At 38.6% G+C, this 15465-nt stretch overlaps 1 protein-coding gene across 1 annotated transcript in view; it reads right to left on the bottom strand.

The window, feature by feature from the left end:
* CWC22 (CWC22 spliceosome associated protein homolog) overlaps nucleotides 1-14079 on the bottom strand; it is a 63716-nt gene extending 49637 nt beyond the window's left edge. Inside the window, exon 1 of the mRNA XM_033230980.1 lies at nucleotides 13790-14079. The gene's annotated coding sequence lies outside the window, so the exon portion shown is untranslated. The remainder of the gene's footprint in view (nucleotides 1-13789) is intronic.
* Between the last annotated feature and the right edge of the window lie 1386 nt (nucleotides 14080-15465).

Genomic DNA, 15465 nt, shown 5'->3' with positions numbered 1-15465 from the left:
AATAATTTAAAAATCCTTAAGTAGTTACGCATAATAACGTATACCTAACACATATAAGTAGAAAAAAAATCCATGCACAAGACAGCAAATAGGTTTTATTCTAAGGACCAACGGGAACAAAAGTTAATTTAAAAAGAGATGTCCTATAACTGTATTAAAAATGTTCTCACAGTGAGGGAGATACATACCTACATCATAACATAGCAGTGTGGTATTATTTTTTTAAAAACTGAGGAAACAATGACAGAAGAGAAACTCTATATAAACTGAGTATAAAAATCCAATGTTTCTATATAGACAAAGAATGAAACACTCAATATCCTTGCAATAATGATCATTAAGAAACAAATACAATCCACATAGAAATTTAAGGTGCTATAAACTACAATAATTATGTCTCAATGTGATCCATTAATGGCACAAAGCTTCAGATATATGCACATAGGAGAACTAAGTATTTGGCTCAGAATAAACCTAGTCATCAGCATTAAATCTAAAATCTTCAGATGTCTTTTAATATTCTAAGTAAATTTTAGTAATTTTGTGTAAGATGCTAAATTGATACTTATGTTCACAAAGAACTTGCATTCAAATATTTTATTGGAAGTACATATCTAAATGGTTTATAGCATAAGGCAACGAAATCCCAAAAATAAAATGGAAAACAAAATTAAAGGATTAAAAGATACAGAGAATGCAGAGAAAGCAATGTGCTTAGTACCAAAATAACTGAATACAACTGGAAAAAAAATTAATTTCAGTGTCAGAAAGGGTATAACAGATTATCTGGTCCAATTCCTTCTTTTAAAAGAGAACACTGAAAGTCAGATAAGCCATTTCAATTATAATTATGATAACTAAATTATAATACCAGTTAGACTTACAACTAGAAACCTACAATAAGGACACCCTGTTAAGTATTCCTTTCACCAGCACACACATACAAATAGTCTTGATATTATAAAGTGATACAGAGCTGCTATGATTTAATGCAGATGGGGATGTATACAAATTACTAAGTCAAGAAATCTTTCTATTACCATGGTTGGCATGGTGTCACGGTTAGTAAAGGCAAACATATCAATCTATAAAATATAACTGCAATCTAAAGCACATCACTGCTTATGTATGAGGCCTATAGTTAAATAGACAAATGTGAGTAACTTTACATAATATGCTTATTAATAGGCTCTTTCTTCAATTAGTTGCAGTTGTTTAGAAAGCTCAACCTTGCTTTTGGCTGGCAAGTTGTACCCAAATCTTTTCTTTATGTATCTTTTTAAAGTTTATCAGCACTTTGGGAGGCCAAGGTGGGTGGATCACGAGGTCAGGAGATCGACACCATCCTGGGTAACATGGTGAAACCCCATCTCTACTAAAAAAAAAATACAAAAAATTAGCCAGGCTTAGTGGCGGGCGCCTGTAGTCCCAGCTACTCGGGAGGCTGAGGCAGGAGAATGGCGTGAACCCAGGAGGCGGAGCTTGCACTGAGCCGAGATTGCGCCACTGCACTCCAGCCTGGGTGACAGAGCGAGACTCCGTCTCAAAAAAAAAACAACAACAAAAAAAGATTACTCTGGGTCCTAAATCCTAATGCCCACAGACTAGCCTATCTAGGACCTTATCATGCCCACAACTATGACATTATTGTTTGAACTTAGTTTCAGAGTAACTTTTCCTACTGGATGCTATACCTTAGATAAATAATTGAGAAAATCCAGAATAAGTTATGTAAAACATTTCATAAAATCAGACTCTGTGACAGTAGCAGAGAGGAGAGGCATGCCCCTCTAACTTTAACCGTCTATTCTGATACCATGCAAGAGTTACTATCTTAATAAGCCTACATTATGAAAAGTCAAATAAACAACATACTTCCAAGGGGAAAGAGAGGTTCGAGACTAGAAAGTTTCATACATAGAAAAATTACACTATTTTCCTCTAAGAACTTAAATAATAAGAGTGTATTGATTTCCAGGGCCACACTGGGTAGTTTATGTGGCACTTCTGAACAAGTTTTTTAAAACGGTAACTGAACTTCCACTTCTGAAATGGCTAGGAAGTTCCTACTGAAGCCAATCCTTTCACCGATAACAACCATAAACTCCTGACAAAACATACAACATCCACCTGAAGGCACTGGAGAATGAACAAAAGCAGGCTCAGTCTAGAGGACAGCTGCCCTGAGAAAGGAGCAACATGAGTGAGTCATCCCATTTAATATAGCTTCAGTCTGAGGGCAAGCTGCAGTCTGTACCACGCAAGCGTGGCTAAAACTGATGAAAAGCTGCAGCCATTCTCATTTGAAGAACAAGTGGACAGAGTCTGAGACAACCACAGCTGCTGGAAACTGAGGGGGGAATTCAGGAGGGGAGAGAGTCAGTGGAGGGGAACCCCATATGCTAGGTATAAATTGTTCCCACATCTCTATCTCTGAACCAACACATGTACAAGACAGATTCCTGCCAAGAACTGAACTAAGATTTGAACTGTTGCTAAAGAGACTAGAGTTTGCAATTTAAGTCCAACCAAGTTAACTCCCTAAAAAGTTACCACTCCGTAGAGGAATGTAAGGAAACCAGAGTCTCTATAACATAAAAATAACAATATTCAGGAGACAACTTAAAATAACATTTAAAAAATGTGGCCCAATCTTAAGGGAAAAGACAATCAAAACAGATCAATGCTGAGATGACCCAGATCCTGGAATTAATATACTAGGTTTTTAAACCATGGTTTTTAAAACATATGGAACGATGCAAAGAAAAATATGCCTGGGAAATTTCAGCCAAGAGAAACGATAAAATAGAACCAAACAAATTCTAAAACTGAAAAATATATGAAATAAAAAATTCACTGAATACGCTTAACAGAATGGTTAATAGTTAAAGCCAAAGATAAAGAGAAAAATCTTGAGAGCAGAAAAGAAAAAAACAACATATTATATACAAGGAAATAACAATTCAAATTACTGCTGACTTCTCATCAGAAACTAAACAGACCATATTCTCACTTATATGAAGCTAAAAACTTACTGGATCTCATGAAGATAAAGTAGACTGGTGGTTATCAGAGGCCGGAAAGGTGAGTGGGGCGTGGAGGATGAAGGAAATAAAAGGAGTATAAATGTATTTATTACCACTGAACTATACACTTAAACACGGTAAAGATGGTAAATTACATCTCTATATATTTTTATATTAAAACATTTGAAAAAGAAACGAGACTTGAAAATAGTGGAACAATTTTTAAAAGTGTTAAAAGACAAAAAACAGTTAACCTAGAATTCCAGAAAAAGCACTCTTTAAAGGAAGACAAAATGAACACATTTACTGATTAAACAAAAAACAAGAACTAAGAGAAACTAAGAGAATTTATCACCTGCAAACCTGCACTACAAAAAATGCTACAGTAAGTTCTTCAAGCTAAAGGGAAATGATACTAGATGGAAACTGTTTTTCAGAAAGAAATGAAGAATACTGTAAATGATACCTTTCTCAGGAATTACAAAATATTGTTTTATTTTCATTTATCTAAAATACATAGGACTCTTTACAGCAAAAATTATGTCTTAAGGGGTTATAATATATGTAGCCAGAGTATATATATGTATAGTATATGGAATTAGCGACCAAAATGGATCTACACTATGCAATGTTTCTACATCTTTTGTGAGGTGATACAATATCGACTCTAAGTAGCACATGAAAAGTTAAGGATATATATATACTGTTTCCTAGAGTAATGACTAAAAAAAAAAAAATTGTACAAAATATAGCTTAAAAGCCTACAAATTAAAATAGAATTTTAAAAATATTTAAAACAGAAGTTACCCCCTCCCTCACCTGAGGATGAGATCCCTGTAGGGATAACCCTTATCTCAGCTGGATTTTAGGACCATTTGCCTCAACAAGATGACTCTGTTGAAACCAAATTGCATGATTCTTTCCAAAGGTCCTGTTTTTAATGGCTACAAAGGTTTAGAGAGCCATAAAACTCAAAACTTTACTCGACTTACTTCTGCTCAAAGATATTGGTATTTTTTTCCCTACCTCTACCAGCACAACCATTTAACATTTCTAACACATCCTTCACTACCTTTAAACCCAGTGTTATTTATACATACACATGTTCCCCAACAAATAATACTTACAGCACCTCTGTTATTTGCCCAGCATCTTTCTAGGCATTGGACAAGCAGCAATGAACTACCCTAACAAAATCTCCTGTTCACATGAAGTTTACATTCTAGGTATAAGAAACAAACCTATAACGATAAGCAAAGCACTAAGCCACTCAAGCAAGGTGACAGGTTGGGTTTTTTGCCTACACGTCAGTTTTAAATCACTACTTAATAGTGTAAAACTAGTTTGATATCACTATATTAAAAACAACCCGAATCAAGAAAAAATGCATGAGAGGAGAATTACTTGTACATATACTGGGGCCCACCTCTGACTTACTAAATCAGAAAACGGGCAGAAAGTACAGGAGAAACCCATGCATACTTGATTTATGAAAGTATTCCCAAGGTAATTCCAAAATCCAACTTTTCCCTAAGTCTCCTCAGTTTTTCAATTCTACATAAGAAACTTAGGTTCTCCATTTGTTCTCAAACTACGAGCCACTTAGGCAGAATAGAGAGACCCCACAGCCTACCTACTTTATGGTGAAGAACTTAGTCGTAGGTCTTTTGGAAAGGGACACAGAAATTCCAAATGAATTAATTCTTAATAATTCACAGGTAAGAAGTGTTTTTTTAAACCTGAGAAATTATGGCCACAATTTATAATTACTTATACAATCTTATTCAATCCTCGTAATTACCCTGCTCTGGCGATTTTTTTTTTAAGCCATGTTTTTCAGTGAAACAATTGAAGCACAGCAAATTCAAGCAATTTGTCCAAGCACATTACACCTAGTAAATGGCAGAAGCTAAAATTCAAAGCCAGGTTTATCTGATGCCAAAGCCATATATCGTGTCCCAATGAAAATGCCAACACTAATGAATTGAAGCCAAAATGGTAAATTATAAAATGTAAATAAGTACAGACTACTATCCAGAAAATTATCCTAGCCTTAATTGATCCATTCATTCAAAGTTCCAGATAGCAAAGACTGTGATTTCATATAACGAAGTACTACTTCTTTTCAAACATTCATAGTAATTTTAAGCATTCCTTTATTTAATTTAGCATACCTAGAATTCACTGTGACTAGATACACTATGAGCAAAAAATAAAAATAAAAAATCATTTGACCCTATTGCACAAGATTTAGCATGTTCCTTTGCTATTCTCCTGGGGTTTTAAACTCAGTTCCTCTTCCCAACCTACTTACTTCAAAACAAGCAATTTCTGTGCATTTTATTTCAAGTCACCTTACATATTTAAATTTAATGAGCTTTCTTTCTGATCGATATCATCTTTCCCCTTTCAATCTTCATCAGCAAATAATTTATGGCAATAAAGTACAATCTGTTACATTTCCACGTCTCAAAATGTAAGTGTGAAAATGACAATATGGTAAAGTAGACTGCTATCATAGTTCTAACAAAAAATGAATACAGTATTGTCATTGTACAGATTGATACAGAATATGCCTATTCGGAAATTCTGAGTTCAACATATGCATGCTAATACTTACACTAATTGGAAATTCCTGAAATGAGAGCAATTTATCTAGAGTTTACAGCACTCTCTGCTCTTCTAAGCATCACTATGTGAATTTTATGGTGAATTATTAAATTTCTGTCCCCTTCTCACAAGAAAGCAACTCAGCAAAACCACACCTGCTCTCCTGAAGAAAGAGGATATTTTCCAATAGGAAATATAGTACTCACAAGAGCACTATTAAAAAAATGACAGTTTTTCTCTCAGTTTCATCAAGCATTAGAAAGCAAAATATTTAACAACATTTATGAGTACTTCAGACTGTTAACCAGAAAATGGTGAATTCTACAATTATCTCAAAAATTAAGAAAATGAGAAAATGTTCAACTAATGGCTGAAATGCACTGCTTTCCAGATGATTTCAGTAGCAAAACACTTCTACCATTGTCACTTCGGTGTCCTCAGTTCAAGTTAGAGGAACTTGCTGAAACATACTATCGTAAAATTGCTAAAGGAAGGGGGAATCAACAGTGAATTACCTTTAGTTGGCTCCTCCGGTTTCTAAATAGTAACAACAGGTTTGGTGAATTTCAAACATTTTAACAGAGTTCATATTTAAAAGAAAAACAAACAAAAAAAAACACCTTAGTTGCCCAATGGGGAAAGTGGTAATATTATACAATACAAAATAAAAACTGTCTTAAAAGTATTCTAAATGCCAAAATATAATGGGAGGGGAGATAACAGAATTCTCAGAAAATACCTCAACAAGAGCCAAGCCCCCAAAGAACAGAGTTCCCTTCCCAGGGAACAAACAGGAATAACAGATTGGCTTTGCTCTTGAACAACATGAAACAAGATTGCTATATACTTTCCATATCTGTACTGAAGGAAAACTTATCTGTTTAGAAAAACCATTTCTTGCTATTTTTTTCCCCTTCTTAAAAATATTTACATATTAGTGAAAAATTTGCCTCATGATATACCACATAAGGCCAAAAAATTATAATTTGATGTCGGCATAGAATCACAATTTCAAGAAAATAAAAGAGTCAAAATACTCCTCTTTCTAGAAAAGTCACCAGGTACAGGTGGGCAACCCCTTACCGGCAGTTCTAAATTCCGTAAAGCTCTGAAAATACAAAGATTATTCTTAAGCATGTGGCAACTCACTTGACAGCAAAACTTAGCATATACTGACTTGATACTTAATGTGACTTGATACAGTGCGGAAATATTAATATGCTTGATTAGAGGATGCTGCGCAGACCTCAAAAGGGGGATTAGTTAATATGTAGGATAGGTACTGCAGTTTTCTAAAAACTACAAGATACTGAAGTCAAAACACTTCTGGCTCCAAGAATTACAAATAAAGAGTTGCAGAGCTGTACTCCGTTTTGCTTCCTGGTCATTGCATACACCAGGTGTGCTCTCTGACTCATAACCATTCGAATGACTAGATTGCCAGGTTCTAGTACAGGGCTGGAAGTTGTGCAGATAGTTCTGGACATTGTTTTCTGTAAGAAATAAGTAATGTAAAAGCATTTGACCGGTCTGCAACTCTGTGTGGAGAGTAGACACCCCAAATTTTGAGACACTTTAAAACAGTCAGACACAGATGAGTGGAAAAAAAAAAAAAGACATTTTAATGAACCCAATGATACCATTATTTATACTGAAATCTTCACATTATAAATTGGGAGGTAGTATTACCCCCCATTCATTTCCTATATCATGAAGCTAGTCCATCTTAGGCTGTTTAAGTAACCAAAGAGTTAAGTAATACAATCATTTGGAAATACTTTTAATTTTTTTTTTTTTCTTTTTTTTTTTGAGACGGAGTCTCGCTGTGTCACCTGGGCTGGAGTGCAGTGGCCGGATCTCAGCTCACTGTAAGCTCCGCTGCCTCCCAGGTTCATGCCATTCTCTCACCTCAGCTTCCCAAGTAGCTGGGACTACAGGCGCCCGCCAACTCGCCCGGCTAGTTTTTTTGTATTTTTTAGTAGAGACGGGGTTTCACCATGTTAGCCAGGATGGTCTCAATCTCCTGACCTCATGATCCGACCATCTCAGCCTCCCAAAGTGCTGGGATTACAGGCTTGAGCCACCGTGCTCGGCCTATACTTTGAATTTTTTAAATTTTTTTATGCATAGGAAGATTCCCCAATGTGCTCCTTTTCAACAGAATGCAGGATCCATGAGAACAGGAATTTGTCTATTTTTGTTAGTTTCAACATTTCAATCAGCTCTCTTGATTTACAGTACAGTACTGATTTCTATTTAAGTTGGTTTTAAAGAAAAATTCTACATGTTGAACTTTTTAATGATTCATTTAAAAACAAATTATGACATTTATGGGGCAAATTCCCTTCATCCTGTCCTCTCTCTATTTCTACTGTTTCATCCCTACACAGCTATTTTTGATATGTTGATATGTAAGTTCACACTTGATGCCGCTAATCTTTTTTTTTTTTTTTTTGAGACAGAGTCTGATCCAGGCTGGAGTGCAGTGGCATGATCTTAGCTAACTGCAGCCTCCACCGCCCAGGTTCAAGTGATTCTCATGCCTCAGCTTCCTGAACAGCTAGGATTACAGGCGTGCACCATCATGCCCAGCTAATTTTTTGTATTTTTAGTAGAGACGAGATTTCCCCATGTTGGCCAGACTGGTCTCGAACTCCTGACCTCAAGTGATCCGCCCACTTGGGCATCCCAAAGTGCTGGGATTACTGGAGTGGGCCACCATGTCCAGCCTGATGTCTCTAATTCTTAACCTCTCCTACCCACTGTAATTTGGCTTTCCCTTCCCACTACTTCACAACACTTACCAATGTTACACGATAACTTTTTGTTACTAAATCCAGGGGCGGCTTCCTTCTTTTATGGGACAATGCTCTAGCATTTGGCACCTAATCCCCTTCTTGAAGTTCTCACTTGTCAACTTACAGGGACGCCACCTTCATTTGTCCACCCCTTTATTATTTATTATGCCTGAGAGTTTAATCTTTGCTTGTGAATTTACATTTTGTTCATTGTTACACTAGAGACAACCCAACACCAGAGGCTTTCAATACATATTTGTTAAATGAACGAATGAATAGTCCTTATCTTTTCTTTCTCCATATTCTCTGTAGAAGATCATCTCCATCCCCATAGCTTCAATTAACATGTGAAAACAACTTTTTACTCCAGCCAATCTTCTCTGAAGTTCCAAATCATTATGTCCAATTGGCTACAGGAAACCTCTATGTGGATGTGTCAAAGGCCGTTTGAACTAAAGAAATCCACACTGGAACTCATTATTTCCTTCTCCCCATCTCAAATCAGCTCTTCTTCTAAGATACGACTTACAAAGCTTCCCAGGGGGCAACTTCCTTTTCCTTACTCCCCATAAGTCACCAAATCCTATTGATTCTATCAAATCTGCCCATGTTTTCCCCTCATTCTGTCACCGTATATAGGAGGCTGGGGAAAGGTTCCATTTAGGCTAGGGCCATAATTGATATTTACATTCAGTGGCTGAGAAAAGCTGGGTGCAGTGGCATGTGCCTAGAGTCCCAGCCTGAGCAACACAGTGAGATCCCATCTCAAAAGAATAGTAAAACAAGAAGAAAAAAGAAAAGTACTTACAGAGAAAATGAGGAATTATGAAGCTAAGAGAAAGAAAGTACAGTCGTGGTCTTTACTAAAGGCAGTGCCTACGTATGGTGAGGAGATACATACATTACACAGCAGACGCGACTCTGTCCTCGGCTAAAGAAGAAATGTCTAAGTGCTACAACAATGTTATAAACAAAGTTTTACTGGAAAAGAGGGTTTGGGACATACAGAAAGAAGCAGGTCTTGAAGCTGAGTCTTGAAGAACAAGTAGGAATTATCCATATAGAAAGGGGAAAAAGGTCATTCGGGAAATAAGATAAGCATGTGTAAAGACTCAGAGACAGAGAATTTGGGGATTCCAGGGTGTATATGAAAAACTGAACATGAATAAGATGGAACATGAGAGACTCATTAAGCTAAACTATGAAAGCCTCTGTATGAGGACACTGGATCCTCAAGGTTTTTGGTCACTGCTACATATCCAGAACCTAGGACAGTGTCTGCTACTTAATAAGTTCCAACTCTAAAATTAAATTAAAAATGGGGAGTGTAGATTTCTGCGATAACTCCTATTTCTTCCCACACAGAACTCCCTACAATGCCATTTTGTCAACTTGCTCATCAAGGAATACAACAGCAGCCTTGTCTCACCTATCAACTCCTACTTCTTGGAAATACTAAGATTTCCAAGTCTTAGTGCATCAACACAGCACTATCAGATGCCACTCCCTATTAGTCTTCACTCCATGTTAACCTGTGGAACAAGCAGCTTGAAAACACTTCCGCATTGAGTGAGATGAAAAAAATACTAGTTCCTTTGCAGGAACTGCAAAAGGAAATTTATCCCTAAAGGTGCAGTTCTTTCAACTTACAAAATCAACCCTAATTACTGAATATGCCATATGCCTTCATGATACATTCAAACCACTCTCTCCTGCCCCAAATCTGTTCCTCAGCTTGCCTAATTAAGTACATGGGTGAATACATTCTGCCAATTTTCATGGCACAGCTTTGAAAGTCACCTGATTATTTAATTAGAGAGCCACTTAGTAAACCACATTCTGGTTTAAAGAAAACTCGGGAGGTGTTGGCCTCTATAGAGAAATTGAGCCCCTAGACATGTAAGCACTGCATTCTACTACAAAGGCTCCTGTAGCCAGGTCTAAAATAAAGCTACACTGACAAACTATTTCAGGGACTCACAGAGTAACTTTTCAGGTGGAAGTGCTGAACTCTGTCTAGCTCCAACCATTTATAAGTTAGGCTGAAAGAAAGGTTAAACATGAGTTGCCACTGAGTTCATCCTTCCCACTAGCTAATCCATTTTACAGGAGTTTATATGTCCCAAGGCCAAGGCAGCATACCCCGTTTTTGGTATCTGTTCAATTGGAAAGACCTATTAACTGGACTATATATAGTAAAGGCTTGCTTTAATCCATGCTTAAAGTTTGCACTTTGTTATAGACATTCAAATGTCTCTTCCAATGTCCACTTGGGAAATGTATATACTGAGAAAAAGCCTAAGTCTGGGAGTTTGCCAAAACTAGTATGCTCTCTGGCTGTACAGTTCCACCACCCTCCCATGCTCAGATAAACAGAAAAGTGGGGAAATTCAACAAGGTAGCCTTCAAAGTTATAAGTGGGATCAGATGTATTACTAATAGCCACTTCTTTCTTGGACTAGCTCCAGGCACCATGAACAAATCATGACCAAGTTAGGGATATGATAGGTAGTACAAAATTCCATCCAAATATAGGTGGACAATAAACTGAAATTATTATTCAAGTTAAGGCATGGGCATTCGAAATACAAAATGTGTCACTGTGCTGTCTTCTGGGTGGTCTCAGGTACAAGCCACTGTAGGTCACTCAACAATGTTCAATCATGGGGAAGGAGAGTTAACTTCTTTTCTTTTTCTTCTTCTTCTTTTTCTTGAGAAAGAGGCTCACTTTATCACCCAAGCTGGAGTGCAGTGGAGTGATCTCGGCTCACCGCAACCTCTGCCTCCAGGTTCAAGTGATTCTCGTGCCTCAGCCACCCTAGTAGCTGGGGCTACAAACGCACAGGACCACACCCTGCTAAATTTTTTTGTATTTTTAGTAGAGACAGGGTTTCACCATGTTGGCCAGGCTGGTCTCGAACTGCTGATCTCAAGTGATCCGCCTGCCGTGGCCTCCCAAAGTGCTGGGAATGCAGGCATGAGCCATCGCGCCCCACCAGAAGAATTAACTTCTAAAAATTCAACAGCTGGGAAAGCTAATAGAGCTAAGAAAGCTCGCTTAGAAAAAACAGGTAGTCTAGGAAGTATCAGAACTCCAAAAAGTGATTGGAGGTAATCTATCCAAAGCAGAGAAGGATGTGGTGGCATAATAATAAATACTGGCTGGCCATGGATCAAGTACTTTGGAGCAAGGAGGGCAGCAAACCTGATTCTGAGGACAGGGGGAGGATGAACCACATAGCATGCCCCTAAAAGATGGGCTAGAGCAGAAGTTCTCAAACTAACTGGCATGAGAATCACTCGAATGCTTTGGCGCAAAAAAAAAAAAAACTGTTGGGCCTGCATTTCCACGTTTCTGATTCAACAGAACTGGGTGAAGCCCAGTAATTTACATTGCCAACAAGCTTCAAAGAGATGTTGCTGATTCAGGAGACCACATTTTTGGAACCACTAGACCAGGGTATTAGATCAAAGTTCTTGGCCTTTAACTTATAACCAAGATAATCTCAGAGCCCCAGTCAACTGAGTTGGGTAAGACTCCATAAAAGTGGCATGGACACTTAAAACTAGAAGGGCACTGGCTGAGCGCAGCGGCTCACCCTGTAATCCCAGCACTTTGGGAGGCCGAGGTGGGTGGATCACGAGGTCAGGAGATAGACACCATCCTGGCTAACATGGTGAAACCCTGTCTCTACTAAAAATAAAAAAAATTAGCAGGGCATGGTGGCTGGCGCCTGTAGTCCCAGCTACTCGGGAGGCTGAGGCAGGAGAATGGCGTGAACTCCGAAGGCGGAGCTTGCAGCGAGCCAAGATCCCGCCACTGCACACCAGCCTGGGCGACAGTCTCACTCCGTCTCAAAAAAAAAAAAAAAAAAAAACCTGGAAGGACACTTAAAGGTGGAAAGGCAACACTCAGACCCAGAGGGCAAGAACTGAGGCACAGACAGAACTCATCAACTGTATCATAGTAGCAATTTACAATAATACAAAGCTAACACTGTATATCAGGTACTGTGCTCAGTGCCTCATCTGCATTATTTTCTTTATACTTAAAAAAAGACAACACAGTGAGGCAGGTATTGTATTATTACCTACATGTTTTCAGATGATGAAGCTGACGAGACTTTAAGTAACTTGCTCCAAGTGATAGACCTAATAATAGCTAAATAAAACTGAAATCTTTGGTCTACTAGTCCATCACCCAGGACCAACAAAGGTAGCTTTCCTCAACCTACTGATAAGGCCTGTAACAAGGCTTCTCCTCTCCTGGTCAAAACCACACTTTTAATGTCAATTTTAAATCTGCCCTTGCATAGTAGGATAATCTATGTTAACTCCTGAATTCACAAGCAATCCTACAACAAGTTAAGTCTAAATACGGATAAGAGGTAGGTTAACTGATCTGCTGAGGACCAAGTTTGCTTTGGTTTATCTGCTATTTCGAGTCTCTGCACATCCAAAAATGCAAAGGAAACTCTTACCTAATTCTTGCATCTAGAATAGCCTTTCTCCAAATCCTGCCTTCTCCAATTACCTCAAAAGAATTGTTAGGATTAAGTGGAAATAGGTATGGTAGTTTTTGCAGTTAAACTCAGTGAAATTAACGATTATATTTCCGTTCTATAATGCTGTGTTATAGGACCCAAAGCTCCTTAGAGAGGTGGAGTCTGGATACCCAAGTTTAGCAGTTATTACCTCAATGGAGATAGTTCAAGTTATGGAAGGATCAAGAATGACAGATGAAGAGGACACAAGAGAAGTGAAGTGTCTTCAAAACTAAACTCTAGAAACTATCAGTATTTACAGGGCAAATAAATGACAAAGAAACTGCTAATGAAATTTAAAACAAATAGCCAAAGGGATATAATGCCGGAAAGAGGCATAAGAGTGCAAGTACTTCAACTAACTTTTAATCAGCTAGAGCTCATTAATCCCACTCCCCTGGCCCTGGGACCAGGGCACTGGGAAAGGGGCTTTGGCAAGCCCAATGGACTCCAGAGGCTCTAAGTATAAAACACACTGCACACGAAACAACACAGCACCAGCGTTGGTGCAGGACTTCAGACAGCTGCAGGAACCTCACAAGGAAGGTCAGCCGGTCCGCTCAGGCAGTCAGTTCACGGCAGCCCATTCCCTCCCCACCAGCTGGGACTCCTCGGACCCAGCCACTCTCACACCCCTCCCGGGGGCCCGAGCGTGGCGGGAAGACCCACGCACACTCCAATGCCGCTCACAGCCGTATCAGTGAGCCCGCACCCACTCCTCAGGGTCTTTCACTTCCCACCCGACCCGGCGACCTGCCACCCCCCGCTCCGCTTCGCTGCCTACGGGGACTCCACGGAGTTCGATAATTACCTAAAGCTCCACCGCGCCGCCATTACATCGGATGTACGTCACTTCCTCTTCCCGAGCACCGACAGCAGGAACAAAGCAGATAGTGAAATACATAAAAACTTGACGCTGAATTGGCTTGACGCGGTATCCTTTTAATTTATTTCAGATACCATATCATAATGCCAGAGTCAAAGCAGTCGATCCAGGCATACTGTCTTCTTAACAAAATGGCGACTAAAAAGAGAAGTTGGCATAAACTACAAAGTCCGAAATCCAGCACCCGTGCTGACGGAAATGACGAAAGCATAATTGTAGTTTAGCAGTGAAATGGCGCGGTGTACGATGGGAATTGTAGTTCATACAGTTGCGCGCCAACGAGGTAACATCCACGCTGCTCACTGGCAGCCTAGTAGTGTTTAGGGTCTAGACAAATTTACTTTAATCTAAAACTATTTCACTGCATTTTGGGGAATTTTTTTTTTTTAGCAGTCAGATGTCACTTTCCTTGAAAATCTTAAGAGAGAGATTTTCTTGAGACTTTTTTATAAGAGTTTGACCAACAGTCAAGTGCCTAATAAATTCCAAGACATCCAAGCCAAGAGAATGGGAGAATATTAAATCATAAATAGAGTGAAATAATGAGGAAAAAATAATTCTGTAGAGACTATGTTGCCTGTCTTTTAAGTTTTAAGGTACTTAACTGGTATGACCTGAGAATAAGGAGATTGCCTGGCTGAGTAGGAAGTAGCAATTTGTACAGCATGCAGAACTAAGGCATCAAACAAATTGTTTCTTTAAACTTCACTTTTCACTAGTAACAAAACGTAAAAGTTCAACTACTTGCTATTTTGAAAACTCTCTTTCTAAAACAAGAATATCTTTATGTTATCAAATCTTTCATAAACCAGGCCTGATTTCTCCACACACTTCTCTATTACAGTTTTAGGGTGCTGTGCTTCCACTCCTTTCTGGAGGCAAAGTGTGAGGATTAAGAATAAAAACACTGCAGTTGGACTACTTACGTTTGAATCTTGAGTCCTTTGATTATTTATGGATGATTGGGGCAAGTAACTTCACATTCTGTGGCTGTTTCCTGATCTCTTAAATGGAAATACTAGTAGTACCCATTCATGCAGTAGTTATAAGAGTTGAATTAGTTGATTCACAAGATACGTTTAAGATAATTGCTAGTATACAATAGCGTTATCTATTTTATTTCATATTTAAGATATTTGGCCATTGTTGATGGTGCACTTTGGTGTACCAATACAGGGCACAGGAGATGGATCTGGAGATGAACATTTGTATTTATATATTTAAAAACCCACAATACTATCTGTGATGGTTAATTCTGAATGTCAACTTGATTGGATTGAAGGATGCAAAGTATTGATCCTGGGTGTGTCTGTGAGGGTGTTGCCAAAGGAGATTAACAGTTGAGTCAGTGGACTGGGGAAGACAGACCCACCCTCAATCTGGTGGGAACAATCTAATCAGCTACCAGCGAATATAAAGCGGGCAGAAAAACGTGAAAAGGCGAAACTGGCCTAGCCTCCCAGCCTATATCTTTCTCCCGTGCTGGATGCTTCCTTCCCTCAAACATTGGACTCTAAATTACTCAGTTGTGAGACTCAGACTGGCTCTCCTTGCTCCTCAGGCTTGCAGACAGCCTATTGTGGGACCTTGTGATTGTGTAA

Source organism: Trachypithecus francoisi, unplaced genomic scaffold, assembly GCF_009764315.1.
Source record: "Trachypithecus francoisi isolate TF-2019V2 unplaced genomic scaffold, Tfra_2.0 Lachesis_group13, whole genome shotgun sequence".
Classification (NCBI taxonomy): Eukaryota; Metazoa; Chordata; class Mammalia; order Primates; family Cercopithecidae; genus Trachypithecus; species Trachypithecus francoisi.
This window is presented reverse-complemented; position numbering and strand designations above follow the sequence as displayed.